Source organism: Passer domesticus, chromosome 6 (assembly GCF_036417665.1).
Source record: "Passer domesticus isolate bPasDom1 chromosome 6, bPasDom1.hap1, whole genome shotgun sequence".
Lineage (NCBI taxonomy): Eukaryota > Metazoa > Chordata > Aves > Passeriformes > Passeridae > Passer > Passer domesticus.
The window spans coordinates 28,277,610-28,294,601 of record NC_087479.1 but is presented as its reverse complement, the minus strand read 5'-3'; the positions used below and the strand labels follow the sequence as shown (position 1 = coordinate 28,294,601).

Here is a 16,992-nt window from a genome sequence, read left to right as displayed (position 1 = left end):
TTGACTACCTTCAGAATTAAAAAGTTGTTTCTTAAATTAAAACAGGATTTTCTATATTTCAGTTTGTGGCTGTTGCTGAACACAGCACTTCATGTGCAATCCCACCAACTCTGAGGGGAAGAGTCACCTCCCCTGACCTGCTGGTAACAGTGTTCATACAAACCCAGCACCAGGAACAGGTTAAGTCTGCAGCAGGAGGCTAATTCACATGCAAGCATTCTAATATTTAGCAATTAAACTCTTTCCAAGACAATCTGCAACATAACATAATTGATCTCTCATCTGACTCCAATACTGTGTGCCAAAATAAAAAATATCCTTCATATTGGTGAGCTTCCTCTTAGTCACACGTTTGCTCCAGTGAATATGTGGATCTAACTTTCAAATTTCTCATTAAAAAGACTTCACCAGAATATAAAATAAAACTCAGATTAGCTTGTGATTAATATGCTTTTTTTTTTCTGCCTGCAAAAAAATTTTATTACATGGAGCTGAAGCATGGAATAAAAAGTACCTGAATATGAGAAACCAATAAAATATTATTACTAGTCATTTGCATACCCCATGACATTTCATGAAAACCTAGCTGCAAGAGGTACAAACAACAGATATATGGCACAAAAAAACACCCCATACAGAGGTCATAGTTCCAGAAACCCTTATTCTAAGATGAATTTTAAAAGTTAAATTTCACATTATCCTGACTTTATAAATCTGCATATTAAATAAATTATTAATACATTAAATTAATATTTAACCCTGAGATTTCAAAAATTTACCTGTTCTGCCAGACTTGAGTTGACATATTAAATTTACAATACTGAAACTGTTTCCAAGACCCACAAACTGTATAAGCAATAACTTCCAGGTTAAAACTTTATTCTTGTTTGTTCTGTATTCTGCAATAGTGGGTGTACCCAGTCACTGTACTTCATCTCAGCTGGTTCCCAGTGACCTGAGGTAGAAGAAAACAGACAGTTATATAGAGCACAAACTGATTAATACAAAATTCAAAGCCTTAAGTAAAATAAAGTGTTTCAGAAATGCAGTTGCAGTTTAGAAATGCAGAGTCCAGCCTGCAGTGGCACAGTGACAAATTTGTTCCCTTCTTCCTCATTGAAGCCAAACATTGCAAAGGAGTTGAGCAGCCACAACACCATTCCTGCACTCTCTGCCCTGGTTTGTGCTTGTCTCCCCTCAGAAAACACATGCAGAACACCACACCAGCAAAGCAAGAGACCTGAGACTACAAGATGAGCGCCCTTGCCTTTTATCTTCATTGCAGCAGCAGTGCCACATCATGTTGCTGCACTTAGGAGTCTGATTTCAGCAGTGCTATCTTGACAAGAGCAGAGTAGGACATGAACAGAGATGGAGACACAGTTATGGGGGGTCATGATCAGCCATTACTGATGCTGAAACGCTTGTCTCAGCTCTCTGATCTGTTAAGAGAAGATATTTTTCAACTACTACAACATGAAGTTCTGCCACCACAAAGAGCAAGTAAATAATGAAATATAAACAAAATTATGAATTCTTCATTCCTATAACAGAGACAACTCTTTCTGTTTAGAACATTAAGACGCATAGACAGTTCTGGTGTGTCCCAAAATGGTTTTTGTTTTTCATTCTGAATGCTTTTTTTATATACAGTGGAAAACAATCATATGCAGTCATTTTGTGTTGTATGTCACAGGAACTTACAAGTAATCATCAAAAGATAAGGCATACACAGAGCTCACAGGCTGGTGGTTCACATTTAAGTTGGTTAATTCCTGCCAAACACACATGACAATATTTATGATTTCTAATTTATAAACGTGAATTAAACCTTAATTTAATTTAACCTTAAATTGCAGCCTTTAAATACCAGGGCTTCCTGCAGCTTATAGGTAAGTGACCACAGGTAGCTGGATGATTGAATGACCAAAGCCAAGTCCTCCATCTTATCTTTTGCTACTTTTTGCCTCTCCCATATGTCAACATATGTAGAAATTGAAGCGAGACTATAAATGGTAAGATTAGTAGAAAATTTCAAATCTTGGTCTAGCTTTTTATCCTCTGCCAGTAGAAGCCATGTAAGAACATTTTTCAGGGAGGATCAATGTATTCTGCTCCATATGACCATGAAAGCACCAAGACAGTTATAGGAAAAATTTTAATGGCTCTTTGCTTTAATCTTTAACATTAATATTGAAAACTATGAACACCAAAAATTACAGAAAAAGTATGTTTAAAGAATTAAAATTTAAACTATCATTAGTAAGAAAACTCAGGTTCTATGCTAACATTTCTCTTAAAGTTTCCAATATACTATGAAAGTCTTTTCAAAATGAGCCCTTCTCTTCCAGAACAAGCAAAACAAGCCTGGAACACCTGTAAGAGATGCTTTGCCAGAGTCAAAAATCACATTTGAACTTTAGATGGGGAATTCTGTTTCAAGTCTGAAATCCCTCACACACTTGAGTGAGCTCTGAGTGAAATGAGATGTTCTGCTTCTACATGTATCAAGCAGGGTCATCTCTTATCTTTACCAGCCACAGCTCATTCTTTGAAATTCATCAAGCTTTAATTAACTGCCATTCCATTAAATGCCTAGGATTTTCAAAGTATTCCCCAGTCAGACCACATTAGGCTAACCTGGTGTGGTCAAATATGCGCTTCTGTAATATATTTCCACACACTGCCCCACTCCACTCCGTATTAGTTGAGTGATAAACATAAAAGTAGCCAAGCAAGAACCCAAACTCGTGCAGTCAGTTAATTAAGCATCTCAATTAAGAGATTGTATGTATGACAATGTATGTCATTTTGACCTTTGCTATCAAACTCTCTTTCCTTTTTCCTTCATAAAAACAGCATTAATAATTTTTTTAAAAAAATCAGTAATAACAGAGAGAACTGTCGTGTTTTATATGCTCCTAATTCCAGCCAGCTGACTGCTATTTTGTGAGTGGGCAGCTGACAGTTCCCTAGCAACAGATTAATTGATTGCAGCTTTAAATCCACCTCCTTCAACTCATTTCTCCTATTCCTCACTTATGAGTGTGTACACACACATCTGCCAGGTAAAAGATAGCACATAGAAATCTAAAGAACAAAGGGAGAAGAATCTGATAGCAATTTATTCCAGAAGTGTTTTAAATTTCAGAAAAAATATGCTGTAGTGTCAAGATTCAAAATTAATTAAAAATTATTTCAGCATACTTTCAGTCATGTTCTTTTCATGCTATTCTTTAATACAGAGATCAATAAATCTTTTCATTCCGTTTCATAGTAATGAACATTGATAAATTCAGTGATTTTATATATAAAATTTTACCTATTTTGTAATGTCAGAAGCTATAATAGGAAAATGAAATTTAGAAATAGAAGGCTGAATGTCATAAATTGTGTCCAAGAGCTAATATCCACTCCTATAACAATAATGTCTGTCCTAATAACTTATTATTAAGAAAGCATAGGGAGTTTTTGCTCCATTTGTTTTAGAGCTAGCTATCTTTTATATATATTATCAAAGGAAAATATATGCAGTGCCAAAATAGTAAATAGGTGTGAAAATGGTCTCAGGTAGGTTCCAGGCCCTAAATCTAGTGATGCTGATCCAAAACCCCTGCTGAACTCAATTTCATAAACTTTCTAGCTGCTGCAGTTTCTGACTTAAGTGATTGAAACCTCAGGCAGAAACAAGCATCATGTTGCTGTTTCAAGTAAATTGTGAGATCTTAGGGGCTTTTTAAAGAAGGAGGAAGAGTGTAAATTGGGACTAAGAAGGAATGAGTCCAGGACTGGTAGGGAAGAAAAAAACTCTAAGGAAAATCTCGTGGATTGCTTCTCTTATGCTGGAAGCAATGGCTCTCTGCAATTTCTCTGGGAAATTGTGATTCCTTCTATTAAGAGCAAATGGGGGGAATTGTCAAGTTACTAATCTCCTATAGGCAAGATCAATACATGGTATTGTCTCAACACAGTAATTATTCATCTGAATACAGGGCTCTCCCCGTTGCTAGTAGCAGAGATGTTTTGTTTTCTCATGTTCTTACTGGAAACATGCAAACCTACCTCTTCCACAAGAATACCAGAGCCATCAAGGTATACTGGTTTGGGTAGAATTATGGTCTTTTTCTTTTTCTTTGAAGTTGTTCAAAGTCTTTTAGTCTGCAGCAAAGTTCAGCAATTTTCCAAGCCTGCAACAGGTATGACTTTCTGCTTAAAATGTTCTGTAAATCTGATCAGAAACAGGAGAGATGAATTCTGTTTCCTTCCAGTTACATCAATATTTAAATGAAAATTTTTTCATGTAAAATGTATAAACAGGCCTGGGAACATGGAAATCAGCTCTCTGCACTCGTATCTATAGCTACTGGACTCCAAGTCAGGCGCTGCATACTAAATGTCTGCTTCCCTGACCACCCACATCACCAGAGACTATATTTCTTTCTGTACCACTACATCTGTACAAAACTTAGAATTCTTCACTATGCAAGGAGGAATTCATTTTGAAATTTTGGCTCAGGGTAATCGAACATTTAAGTCCCTATTAGATCTGTCCTTAAAATATTAAGTTCTGAGACAGACTGATCTGGAAGAAATTTGTAGCTTCGTAAATTTAATTAGTAACATACATAGCAATAGTTTTAACTAACTGCAGAACTGGTCACCTAAGGCATTTATTCTGAAAGTTTAGCCTACACGCATGAAAAACACTTAATTTCAGACATTTTTCCACATGTAAAAAACATGAACATAACAGTTTTTAAATGCTAAGCATCTAAAGATAATTCAGTAATGTTTCCATTCTAATTTAGAGCACCTATGTATAAATTTTCATCCCCTACTTGCAACATCCTGACTCTTTCTTTCCCCACTGTTATTTACTAAATAGAGAAATTTTTTTTTATTTTTTATTGTTATTCACTATATATAACATAAAAATGACTTGGACACTCATTCTCTTCTTTTTTTTTAAGAAAAGGTACTTCCACTGGAAGCTGCTAGCAGGATCTTGGAAGTAAACCTTGGCAATATGAATCATAACATTTTCAAACATTTATTTTAGCATCCTGGCAGAGAAGAGGCTCCTACAATCACATTGTAGCAAACAAATACATACCATGGGTTAGAGATGTATGAAAATAGTGGATAAATGGTCAGGAATGTATTTTATATACACTGCAAGTGTCTAATATAAACATAAATTTAGGCATTATAGGAGTAGTTAGAAAGGAACCTATATATGTTGCCTACCTTAATTTAAAAATATAGAAGATAAATATTAAGGAGAAATAATTTCCATACTTACTTTCTATTTTACCCAGCAACACAGAATGTTTATCTCTTGAATAGTCCTTATCATGAAAGAAATTCATTTGGTTCTAAGATCACTGTGGCACACAAATCAACTCATTTTTATCGCTCTCCATTATGTAAATTGAAAATGAAGAAAAATCACATTGAAGATATAAGAGGCTTCTTGACAGTTAGAGGTAGGATTTCTAGAATATTATGTCTTCTGCATCTTTTTCCCTACCATTTAAGTCTTAAGTGAAATATTTATATAATATATTTTGACATTTGGAAGTTTGTGGTATATTTTCCAAAAAGCTCCTTGGCCTTGCATGGAAATTTTGAGCAGAATTTTTTATTGACAATATTTCATATATGGAAAAAGGATCTCCATTAATTTCTGTGAGCATGCACTCCCTGTGATAATTACTTTTTCCAAAAATTACCTCTCAGGTACCAAGCATATTAAGTTCTACTGCTTTACAAGTATCATATTTGTCACATACAGCAAAGAGGAATTTGTGCCTTCACTCCACCACCACCACCCACCCCTGCTCCCTTAAGAGAATCCTTCCTCCTAGGTAAGTACAATAATCACTGTGCTATGATGCAAGTCATGAACAATTACATATTCTGCCTCCCTAGTCCAATAAATTTTGTAAGTATTTTATGCAAAGCAGACAATCACCAACAGAAGAAGTTAAGCATGACACACATAGAGATAGCCTCATTGGACAAAGTTTTAGAGTTATTCTGTGTATTTTATAGCAGAAATTGTTAATTCTTACTGATTTGAAATGCTTGCTAGCCAGCCATGTAACTATTTCAATAATTTTAAACCAAGATGCTCTGGGAACTTTCACTCATGAAATTATATTTGCTTGATTATTGTTATCTTCTGTTTCCATTTCTGTTAGAACTTAAAGCCAAATAGTCCATCTGGCACTTTCTCTCACTTGTCATTTTTTAAGTTATAAAAACACAGTATATTTTAAAATTCTAGATCATCAGTTTTATTTTCTCACATAAGTACTGAACATGAGAACTCAAATACTTTTACAGAATATTTTATGAATAAAACCTCTTCTACTACATCTGAGATCTGCACCTGGACTCTGTTTCAGTATCTTACTGAGTGCCTGCTGACAATAATGGTCAGGGAGGAGAAGTGCACTGGGCAAGAACATAAATGGTTTCACAAAATCACCTCTTGAAATATCCAAATAGTACAGAGGATTTCCCTACATATCTTCCATGGGAATCAGCGTGTGTATTGTGTGTAAGAGAGAAAGAAACTTAACTTTTATTTCATATGATCCTCAGTGTGCATTCTGCCTGCTTTAAAAAAAAATAATAATTGCAGAACATATTCAACAGACTGGTGAGCACCTCCACGAGCCCAATCAGCATGAGCTGAGAGGGTCTCACTTTGTTTCATGAATAGACTTACATTACATCTTGTGAAATTACTGAGCAGCTGTTAGACAGAAAATAAAACATGATCAGTATTCTTTTGTAGGGACCTACTGAGGCCCAATCATCAAATACACATGGTAAATAGAAATGGAGTCTTGAATAAGTGATAAGCAATCAACTACAAACAAAAGTGAGACACTGTGACCTTACATTCAGCTTGAGTAGTAAATTAACATATCTGTGCAGTATACTAGGAAATTAAGAGGACAATGAGGACAAAATAAATGTAAAACCAGCCATAGGCTACATAAATCAGAAATACCTAATCCAGTCTTACTACAGTATATTTTGAATCCCACATCCCAAACCATGGCCATTTAATCTTTTCACCAGCAGCCAGCATAGTTAAGTTTACATATAGGCTTAACCTATATGATTAAATAAGGCATATGACATGGTCTAGTCATGAAGCAGAGTTACCTGAAGACAGACAAGTGATTCAGAAAATGGGCTCAATTAACGATTTTAACTCTTCTATTACATACAGTGCCAAACTCTCAACATCTCTTCTGCCCTTCCTATCCCTCCTGAAGAGCCTACAACCATCTGTCCGGGCATTCCAGTCACAGGACTCATCCCACCAGCTTTCACTTATGCCAATGATGTCAAATCTCTGGGAGTGGGCCAAAGGTTCCAGCTCCTCTTGTTTGTTCTTCATGCTGTGGGCATTAGTGTAGAAACATTTCAGGTGTGGTACTTTGTAGCCAACTCCTGGTGAAGCAGATTGAGGGATCCCATTAGTGGCTCCTTTCCTCCAGTTTTGGCACACCATCCCATTGTTCATCACTGGAGAGCCTGGTTTTGTCCCTTCCCCCTTCCACTCTTTGGCAATACAATATAAATTTATAAGTAATTACCCAGAATTTATGCATTATGCATTTCCAATCATAGATAGTTGCCGATTTCCAGAAAGAAATTTAATATGAAAGGAGAAAAAACTAGTGGGCATTTCCCTAGATTTATGTTGCAGACCTGTCCATGGATGTACTGACTGATCAGTGCTGCAGATTATGTAGATGTAAAGGGTGTCTGAGAGGCTTAGGACATTTCACATTCACGGCACTTATGCTACATCACACATTCTTACAAATTTGTCAGTGGAACTAGTGAGACCACTATTTCCTGTCATAAACAAAAGAATTAACAAGAAATCACCTAATTTGCAGTTTACTAAGCAAGTTTTATAAATCTATTTAGATAATTTAGAGACTTCATGCTGTGCATATTAAACCAAGGTAAAAAGTGAGTAGGAGGTCAGAAAAGGTAAGGGAAAGGAAATTCTTCCACAATGATGAGAGCCTATCATTGTCTTTAGTTAGACATCAGCATGGTCTAATGAAGACCACTCCATTTACATTAATGGACCTACACCAGCTCATAGAAGTGAACTTCTGTCATGCTACTATTTTTTACTTGTAATGACATGCATCTATGTCTCTTTTGTTAGTTCATACAGTTATTTTTTCCTTTTTTTTTTAAGAATAAGGAACAAATGCACAACAGACTTGATGCTTTTCCTCAGGATACAGGTGCCTTATTTAATGTGTGCTAACAGGCAACATTTATTTGCTATTGTAGAGAGTGCAAAGAAAAGAAAACCCACAAAATCCCAGAATATTTTGAGTTGGAAGGAACCCCACAAGTCAAGTAATCTATGAACAAATTACAAAAATTATGCTGATGTCAAGTACAGGAGTATTACTGACACTTGTTTCATTCTCAAGTCATGCTGTAATAATATTATTTAATACCTTTAATAATAGTATCATTTTAGTGATAATGGTCAACAGATAGAAATTAGACAAAATTTACAGAGGGAGGAAGTTTCTTCTAAGAAACTTATTGAGAAAAAAAATCAAATCAGCTCTTGAGCATACCAGCTCTTCACCTGGTCTTCTTAAAACATACCACATTTCAAGCATATTGCTTCAGAATCTCCTTCACTGTTGGAGAGAGCAAGCAGCCTCTTTCTTCCAGGGTCTAGAATAATAAAATCTCAAAGTGAGAACTGAATATCTAAATTCCTTTATTTCTTTAGTGAGTCACTACACAAAAGTACAAAACTAGAGAGGCAAAGAACTTCCATGATATTTCCTCTGCTTTAACTTTGTTGACTCTCAACTTGTTTGTGCTTCACTGCTTCCATAAAGGGCAGACAGAAGTACCACTACATGCATGTGTGCACACCTACAGACATTTTCACCATTTATTTGAGAATGTACATTGCTCTCAGGCTAAATCATAAGCAGGATGTGCCTTGCCTTCTCAATTTAAGAGATATAATGAAAGAGCTTTTAGGATAATGAACTGTCCTGTACCAGAAAATAGGGTTCATTCTTTTAGATGCATTACCTTCCACACCAGTACCTAATGAACAAAATTGTTTGAGTGGCTGGAAGTCAAATTGTAAGGAAAAGAGGTCTTTTTATGTGTATACCTGGGAAAGAAATACTCCATTATGGATTTTTAATCACTCTGTGATCATATGACTATAATGCATCCCTGGAATAGTATTCTAGGGATGCATTAGAATTTAAATGTTCCGTCCAAAATGCCGTGCAAATGGCTTTTATTTTTTCTTGGTATTAAATTCCTCTTTGTCTCATTGGAAATAAATAGACAGCATAGAACTCTCAATAACTTATTTGATTTCTAAGCTTTTTATCATATAAGCTATAATAAATTATTCCTTGTAACAGAAAGCACATCATATATTTCCTGTGACACTGCTGGAAAATGCAAATGCACCATTACTTCAGCCACATTCTCTTCACAAATCAAACACTGCACCTGATAGTTTATAAGTTACTTCAGAGTTACAAAAATGTCACAGTTACTTCAAGAGCTGCCCAAAACTTGTGAACTTGAAGTTATAGTAACCAAAAAATACAGATTTTTATTAAAAATGCAATTTTTTATGAAATGATATTTTGAACAGAGAGAAAACCTACTGTTATAAATTAAAATTTAAAAGGTTCACTCCAATATTTGCATAATGAATGACTTTGATGTTGTTCAGACATGCTCAACAAAGTGTGCCTGCTGTGTTCAATTCCATCTCGAATATGCAACACATTAAAAAGATGCAGTCTGCTATTGTGAATGCACTCCTTGGTTTGACCTGGAGTTTCCTCTAAAACATCAGTATCACTATCAATAATACCAATTTGTCCTTTGATCATACAAAAGCATACCACTGGCAGTTTCTTTCTGAGATTTTTGGAAGGATATGGCCATCTGAACTGCCATCTCCCCTCTTGGAAAAGGAGCAGTTTGTTTGTTGAATGGCCTCTTTTCCCAAACACATGCAGTTTTGGAAAAGAGGCCATACAGCAAACAAACTGCTGCTGAAATTTCTCACTTGGTGCAAGAATAAAAGACCATTCTTTGAGCTTCAGCAATTAAGTCTTTGCTGTCATATCTGAGGTAGAAAATCCAGCAGAATCGTTACTGAGAACAAAAATAGCAATAAAATAAACACATGAAACAAAGTTTACAGGATAAATATTCTTCAAATTAGTTTCAAAACTAAATTATAGCCTTTAATTTATAATTTTCTTCACTCATAAATTTTTCCTCAAGTGTACTTGCTTGGCCAACTGTCAGCTAATTTACATGTATCCACTGTATCCAAGAAGGAATGTTTTAATGATGATTTTATCTGGAGGAGCAGACAGTTATTGCTATGAATCAGTATTTTCCGTTTGGCTATTAAATGCTAAAACTAGTTCTACGTGCACACCTCACATTGCAGTTTTACCCCAAGAAAACATGGTGATATAGAAGAATAAAACTATGACATCCAAAGTGTGCACATCAATCAAACAAGTTCAAAGTATCTTCAGAAAGTTAAAAAAAAAAAAAATGAAAGAACAATGAAAGACTAACAAACAATTATGTTTGTTATTTTAGTCCTATTAGTAACACTTCCATTAAGAATGGAATTTGGGCATGGATTCCAGGGTATTTTTTCCATCTCCTTTTCCTGAGGGAAAATATTCAAGTTTTTAAAAAAGAATTTGCACTTGAAAACACTCTATTAAAAACCACATGCAAAACAAAAATATGTTCTTTTACAATTTCCAACTAACACTCAGAACATTTTAAGAAACCCAGAAAATTTCTGAAAAAAAAATCTGTGATAAAATTTAATCGCAAATCTAGTGTTCTAGCAACAAGTTTTCCCAATGGATGTAAGTTATAATTTAGGGGTTTTTTACTTCTATGAAAGATTTTTTGAGTTCAACAAGGACAATAACAAAAATTATATCTCTTTATAAATCCTGCAAAAAAAACTTATAATATTGGCATTGCAAACTCTGAATGTAAACACACTGAAATGAACAGTGTGATTGAAGCCTTTCATTTTTCAATGTGCAGCTATTGGAAAGCAGTAGTAGTTTTCTAACACAGGCATTAAAATTTCATGTTACCTATTAATTTTATAGAATTCTGAAGATACATAATCCTTCCTATTGCTAATTTTTTAAGTAATTGTGTTAAGTTTCTGTCTTGCTTTTCATTTAATTCTCAGTTTTAAGATGTGGATTACTCAATGCTTGTTTCAAGTGGCTCTTCTTTTGGTTACTTTAAAGGTGGAGTCACTTCTTTTCCATCCTCATTTAAAACATTTTCTCATCATATCAGATTCTCTAAATATATCTTTAGATATGTCAACTCAGGGCAGTGACAGATATTTCCACAACTGTTTAATGAGAGTAGATACAAGGCTTGTCTACATATGAAAGTGAAAAGATTAAGCTACTTTGAAGTAAGGCAACTTGTTCTCCAGGGGTGCCTCCAGACTTCAGTGCAATTTAGTTTTTATGTATTGACTTCACACCTTGACAGGGTTCCTGGAGTCCAGATCTCAAGCAAGAATAACCATAAAATGTTAAACTATTATTCTGAGAACACTGGCACTTTACAAAGCCCTTTTCCAAAGGGATTAATGTCTCAGGGGTCCTCCTGTGAGGACTTTTTGATACCAGATTAATTTACCCATTACTTTCAGATCCTCATCAGAACACTACTAAGCACCTTGTTCTATTTAGACACTTATTCTCCCAAAATATATAGAAAATCATTGTCTTTTCAGATAGTTGATCTATTTGTCTGAAACTGTGCATAAGGCAAAGATTAAAGGCAAGGTGTAGACACAAGCCTATATATACATACATACATACGTACATATACATATATATGTAAAAAACAAAACCTGCTAGATTACTTTCTTAGCAAAGCAGACTAGCAGACTGAAAATGAAAAAAAACATCTCAGAACTGTACAATACAAGGACTAACACAAGGCTCCTTTCTTTTGTCTGCTGGACTTATTGTACAACCAGACTTTTAATTAATTTATATCTCTGTAAAAAACTGACAAAATATTTCCTTCATCCAAATCTTGGTATGTCCCAAATATTTATTAATGAAACTTTTCAGAGCGTGGTTTATTTTTCACAACAAAAATCATAGTTTGGATCCCCACAATTTCAACAGTAACTTCTAATATGTATAAGAAAACTTTGCATACTATAATCCCCTAAAATAAAATTTAAAAAACTAAAATTTCTACTGTAGGAGAATTTAACTAAATTAAAAAAAAAAAAAATAAATAAATAAATAAAAAACCAAGGAAACAAACAAAAAACCTCCACAAGGAAATAAGGAAAATTACACATGGTGTGGGAATAATACATGGATCTTGACCAATTATTTATATTTAGAGCTTCATAAATCATCAATGTGTGGGAAAGCATTAAATTCTTTGCCTGCCCAGCCCTGAAATGGGAAGAAATAATAGAGATGGCATGGATTTTAGCTTAAATTAGCTATGTATCTGTTCCTATGCAGTGTAAAAGTATATAATTTCTGGAAATGATCAGAAGCAGAATGCAGCAGAAAGACATTTCTTATTTTTGTGCTGTATAGATTGGGTTTTTAGGTTGCTTGGAGGAAATTTTCTGTCAGACCACATCCAGGCAAGAACTAAGAACAGAACTTAGTCAGTAGGAAGAGGAAAAACTGCTAGAAATATAGGATTTAAGGACCACTGATAAATGAAAAGTGAGTTTATTACTATGTTCCAAGGCCTCATCACTTTCACGTGTGGGGACAGTAGCCACCACCAACAGCAGAAGGTATAACTCTTGTGGATGAAATGAGGAGATAACCAACTATATAAAACTAAGACTCTCACTTTTTATAAAATGGTTGGAATTGGGTAAACTGGGGACAAGAAAGGGTGATAATGTTCTTGCAGAACTTATTTATACTTACAGTAGGAAGGCAGTATCCTAGAGAGCAAACACTTCCCAGTGATGGAGAGTGTATATTTCATGAGCTGATGCATAAACATGAACTAGGTTTGAGCCAGGTTACAAACTTTTGATTCAGCAGGAATTGAAGATCTGAAGCTAAAACACTGATAGAAGCAAATTTCTGTTGATTGATTGATTGCTTCCAGATTGTTTGGGTAATATAGCATTTTGAAAGGATTGAAGTGTTTTCTTTTTTCTACAAGTTCTAAATAGAGGACAAAAATGCATTATATATCCTGACAACAGTAAAGGCTGTATCTAAATGGCAAGATATTTTCACTCTGCCCTGCTTCCTGTAGTACTATGTCTCCCAGCTTAAAATCAGAGGTTTATTGGTATAGAGTATCAAATTTATACATAGAGTAGACATAGAGTATCAAATTTAGACATTTCATCCCAATTCTTAGCAAATTCTTTCAAAGTAACTTCATAATAAGACTCATAAAAGTCTTTTAAATACAAACCATCAAAATGCAGGCTTTGCTGGAATATGGGCATTTGAAATTACCTGAAACAGTATATCTTTGTTGTTTTATTTTCCAGACAGCAAAAAATTAGAAGTGCCAAAAGGCTACTGTCTAAAAGCCACTAATGTGTATATTGTCCCTACGGTTAAGTAAAAATAATTTTGAGATAAACAGCCTGCATTTTCAATTATCCCCTTTCTATTGATTTATTACTCTAGTTTAAAAAAATATGGTTAATAGTGGAAATTAAATGTCCCGTTACTTATACAGCGATGGAGCCTACTTTTGTTGCCCTTTGTGGACTTTGATCATTAAAGTAATGGCCACAATTAATTTTTGCCCAGAAGGGAAATATTTTTTTCAGTGCTGTGCTACAAGTGCAACTTTTAGAGTCTCTCTGGGTGCAGCTTGTATATTTGATAAAGTTAGCCATAGAGGGCATGCTCTTGGCTCTACGATTTTTTTCTGTGTCAAATGTTATTGGCATAATGTCTATCAAAAACATTTTAAATTCCTGAAGAATTGAATAACAACAGTATAGGAGACTACCTTGTACTCCTTGCCCTCTCCCCACAGTATCTCATGATACTCCATGTCAGTCGAGCTCAGAGCTGGGTTAGTGGTGCCATATATTACCAACTCTAAAAAAGAAGTTCAAGTTAAACTGCTGTTTTGATTCCCTCAGCAGGGAGCAACACTTTTAATAGGCGTGTACATCTGCTGCACATAGAATGAAAATATCCTTGGCTAGCTGCATTCACCCATCTGTCGGGATGGCGCGCTGCCTGCTGACAGGTCGGTCACATCTTTGCCACATGGCATAAATGCCAGCAGAGGGACAACTTATTTGGCCAGCCTGCTTGTCAGTAAAAGTGAACAGAGCTTCTGCAGGACATCATTACAAATGCTAGCAGTGCCACTTTGATAACAACTGTTCAAACTTGGTGTCATCTTAATATATTTTCATATTGTAGCTCCTAGCCCTCAGATATTTCCGCAAGTGTCTTTCACACATATAGCAGTCGGTCCCTTGGTGAAGATTAGCCTAATTGAAGTATACTATGTAACATTTGAACTCTCCTTTTAGCACAAAATACTTGCAAAAACAGTAAATACTTTTTATGGTAATTCCATACCATAGACCTGTACCTACTGCTGTAGATATTAAGTTGAATCTTCCACTCTGAAGCTCATTTACTGCCTTCTGACTATAAGGACTTCTCTATCTTGACATTTACCGAATTACAGTTTCCTTTTCTGAATAGCAGAAGCAGCTATTTTGCTTTATTTCCCAAAATAGCAACATTCCTCTTTGATCTCTTTTTATAGAGAAATGCTGACTTTTTTCTGAGCATAAACTCAGAGGATCTTATTGTGTATTTCATTTGAATCAATAGTTAGATGAATAAAAAGACCCTTTACTAACAAACTTGCAGATTCTGTTATGGCATCACTTTCAAATAAAGTAGACACAACATCAAATTTCCCATTTTCGGGACATGATTTACAGAATATAATTATTTTATTTATAATTTATTTGTACAATTTTTTTATTGTCTACATTCTTTCTGATACTTACTCAAAAAATTCTAGAGTGTGTGAGCAAGCATACAGCTCCAACTAAAGATGAGGTATATATTATTAAAAGTTGAAAATGGCAAAAATTAATTATTTACATAGACAGGAATTTTTATTGAGTTTCGGTATAAAGTAATGTGCCCAAGGTCAAAATCATCACTTAAACTTGAAAAATATATTGCTTAAAACAAACTCACAGAATTTCTCAGGACTGCTATGTCATTAATCATAGTAAGTATAAGGAAATATATCCAGAACTAATACTGCACTGCCCATTGGAGTACGATACAAGTAAGGCAATGTAATATTTTTATCAGCATTACGTGCATTTTTATATTACTTCTCTATCAATGTGATTTGGTTTATGGGCCCTCATCTGTCCTAAAAAAAATAATTAAAGACAGTGTAAATTCAGCATCAGAGCACTATTAATTAGAGTCCTAAAGATACAAATAAGTAATCTCCTCAGATTACTCAGTACAGAGGGAAATAAATGAACAGATCAAATAGACTAAATGATTCTCGAATTTATAGGAAAACAGGAGGATAAAAAAGTAACCTATACAGAGCTTTGTGATATCAGAAGCTGAGGAGTGGAGCACAATTGCTGGCTTCCTCACCTGTGTCATTGCTGAGTGGCTCATACTGCTGTGTTGCAGACACACAGTTTGTGGTAACTGGGAGTGGGGCTGGGGCTGAACCTCATCCCCAGTGGGCACAGCTGTGAGCAGCAGGTGAGCAGCACTGACAGCAATGAGCCAGGGAGTGCCCAGGGGCACTGACCAACCACCAAAGGGAGCAGAGGGCACACAGGTGCAGTGTGTGAACATGAGGGGTATGAAAGGTTGGGCTGAAGGACAGGAAGGGCAGATGCTTGCAGCCTTCCGAAGTGAGGTGATGTTACTCTGTGTGGGCAGATGTCTGAAGCCCTCTGATGAGGTGTGGTGTTACTGTGTATGGGTGAATGCTTAAAGCCTTCTGAAATTGTGTGGTGGTGCCCTATCGTGGCTGTCTGGACTGTGGCACATGCTGAGGTATATGCTGTGACACTTGTTATGTACTGTGGTGGCGCTCTGAAGCATCTCCCTGGAGGTAAGTACATGGGTGGTGTCTTTTCTGTCAAGGGAGCCAGATTTCTGCTCATCTAAGACCTTCCCTGGCGTGCTGTGTCCAGCTCTGAAGCTCACAGTGCAAGAGAAACATGGATCTGTTAGAACAGTTCCAGAGAAGGGCCACAAAAGTTATTAGGCATCTGGAACACCTCTCCTATGAAAAAAAAAAAAAAAAAAAGGCAGCTGAACCTAAGAGACTCATCCCAACCCCTCTCTGCCTGGGGAGCAGAAGACCCCAGGCAAACCAGTATGAGAGAGATGGAGAGAGACTCTGTGCCAAGGCTTGTAGTGACAGAACAAGGGGCAATGGTTTTAAACTGAAAGTAGGCAGATTTGTTATATACAAGAAAGAATGTTTTTACAATGAGGGAGTTGAGACACTGGGACAAGTTGCCCAGAGAATTTTCTCAACTATTTACCTCTGTAAATGCACACACTTGTACTGTTTGTAGCTGCAGTGTTATCTGCTTTATTTCTGCAGAATGTGAACAGTCATTTGCAAAACTATTTGTACTGAAAAATAGTATGAGTCTTGTGGTAAAAGTTCATAAAATAATTTAATACCTTAGATCCCCATCTTGATAATGAAATGTTTGGATATACAAATAAGAAGTGAAGTGCAATAATATGTAAAAAAACTACATAATCCAAACTCAGACTGATATTTAGCTTACAATGTACAAACCTGCAGTAAGCTTGAAGTTTTCTCATTGAAGTTCTTTTGGTAGAATTTATATCTTGATTGAATGTT

General features: G+C 35.5%; 1 long non-coding RNA gene across 1 annotated transcript in view; it reads right to left on the bottom strand.

Moving 5' to 3' along the window:
• The window catches only part of LOC135302966 (uncharacterized), a 30,381-nt gene extending 14,514 nt beyond the window's left edge, over window positions 1–15,867 (bottom strand). The window contains exons 1-6 of the long non-coding RNA XR_010364511.1: window positions 15,750–15,867; window positions 8,671–8,742; window positions 7,183–7,473; window positions 4,063–4,228; window positions 1,268–1,442; window positions 780–955 (exon numbers count right to left, since the gene is read on the bottom strand). This is a non-coding gene — a long non-coding RNA (uncharacterized LOC135302966). The remainder of the gene's footprint in view (window positions 1–779; window positions 956–1,267; window positions 1,443–4,062; window positions 4,229–7,182; window positions 7,474–8,670; window positions 8,743–15,749) is intronic.
• Between the last annotated feature and the right edge of the window lie 1,125 nt (window positions 15,868–16,992).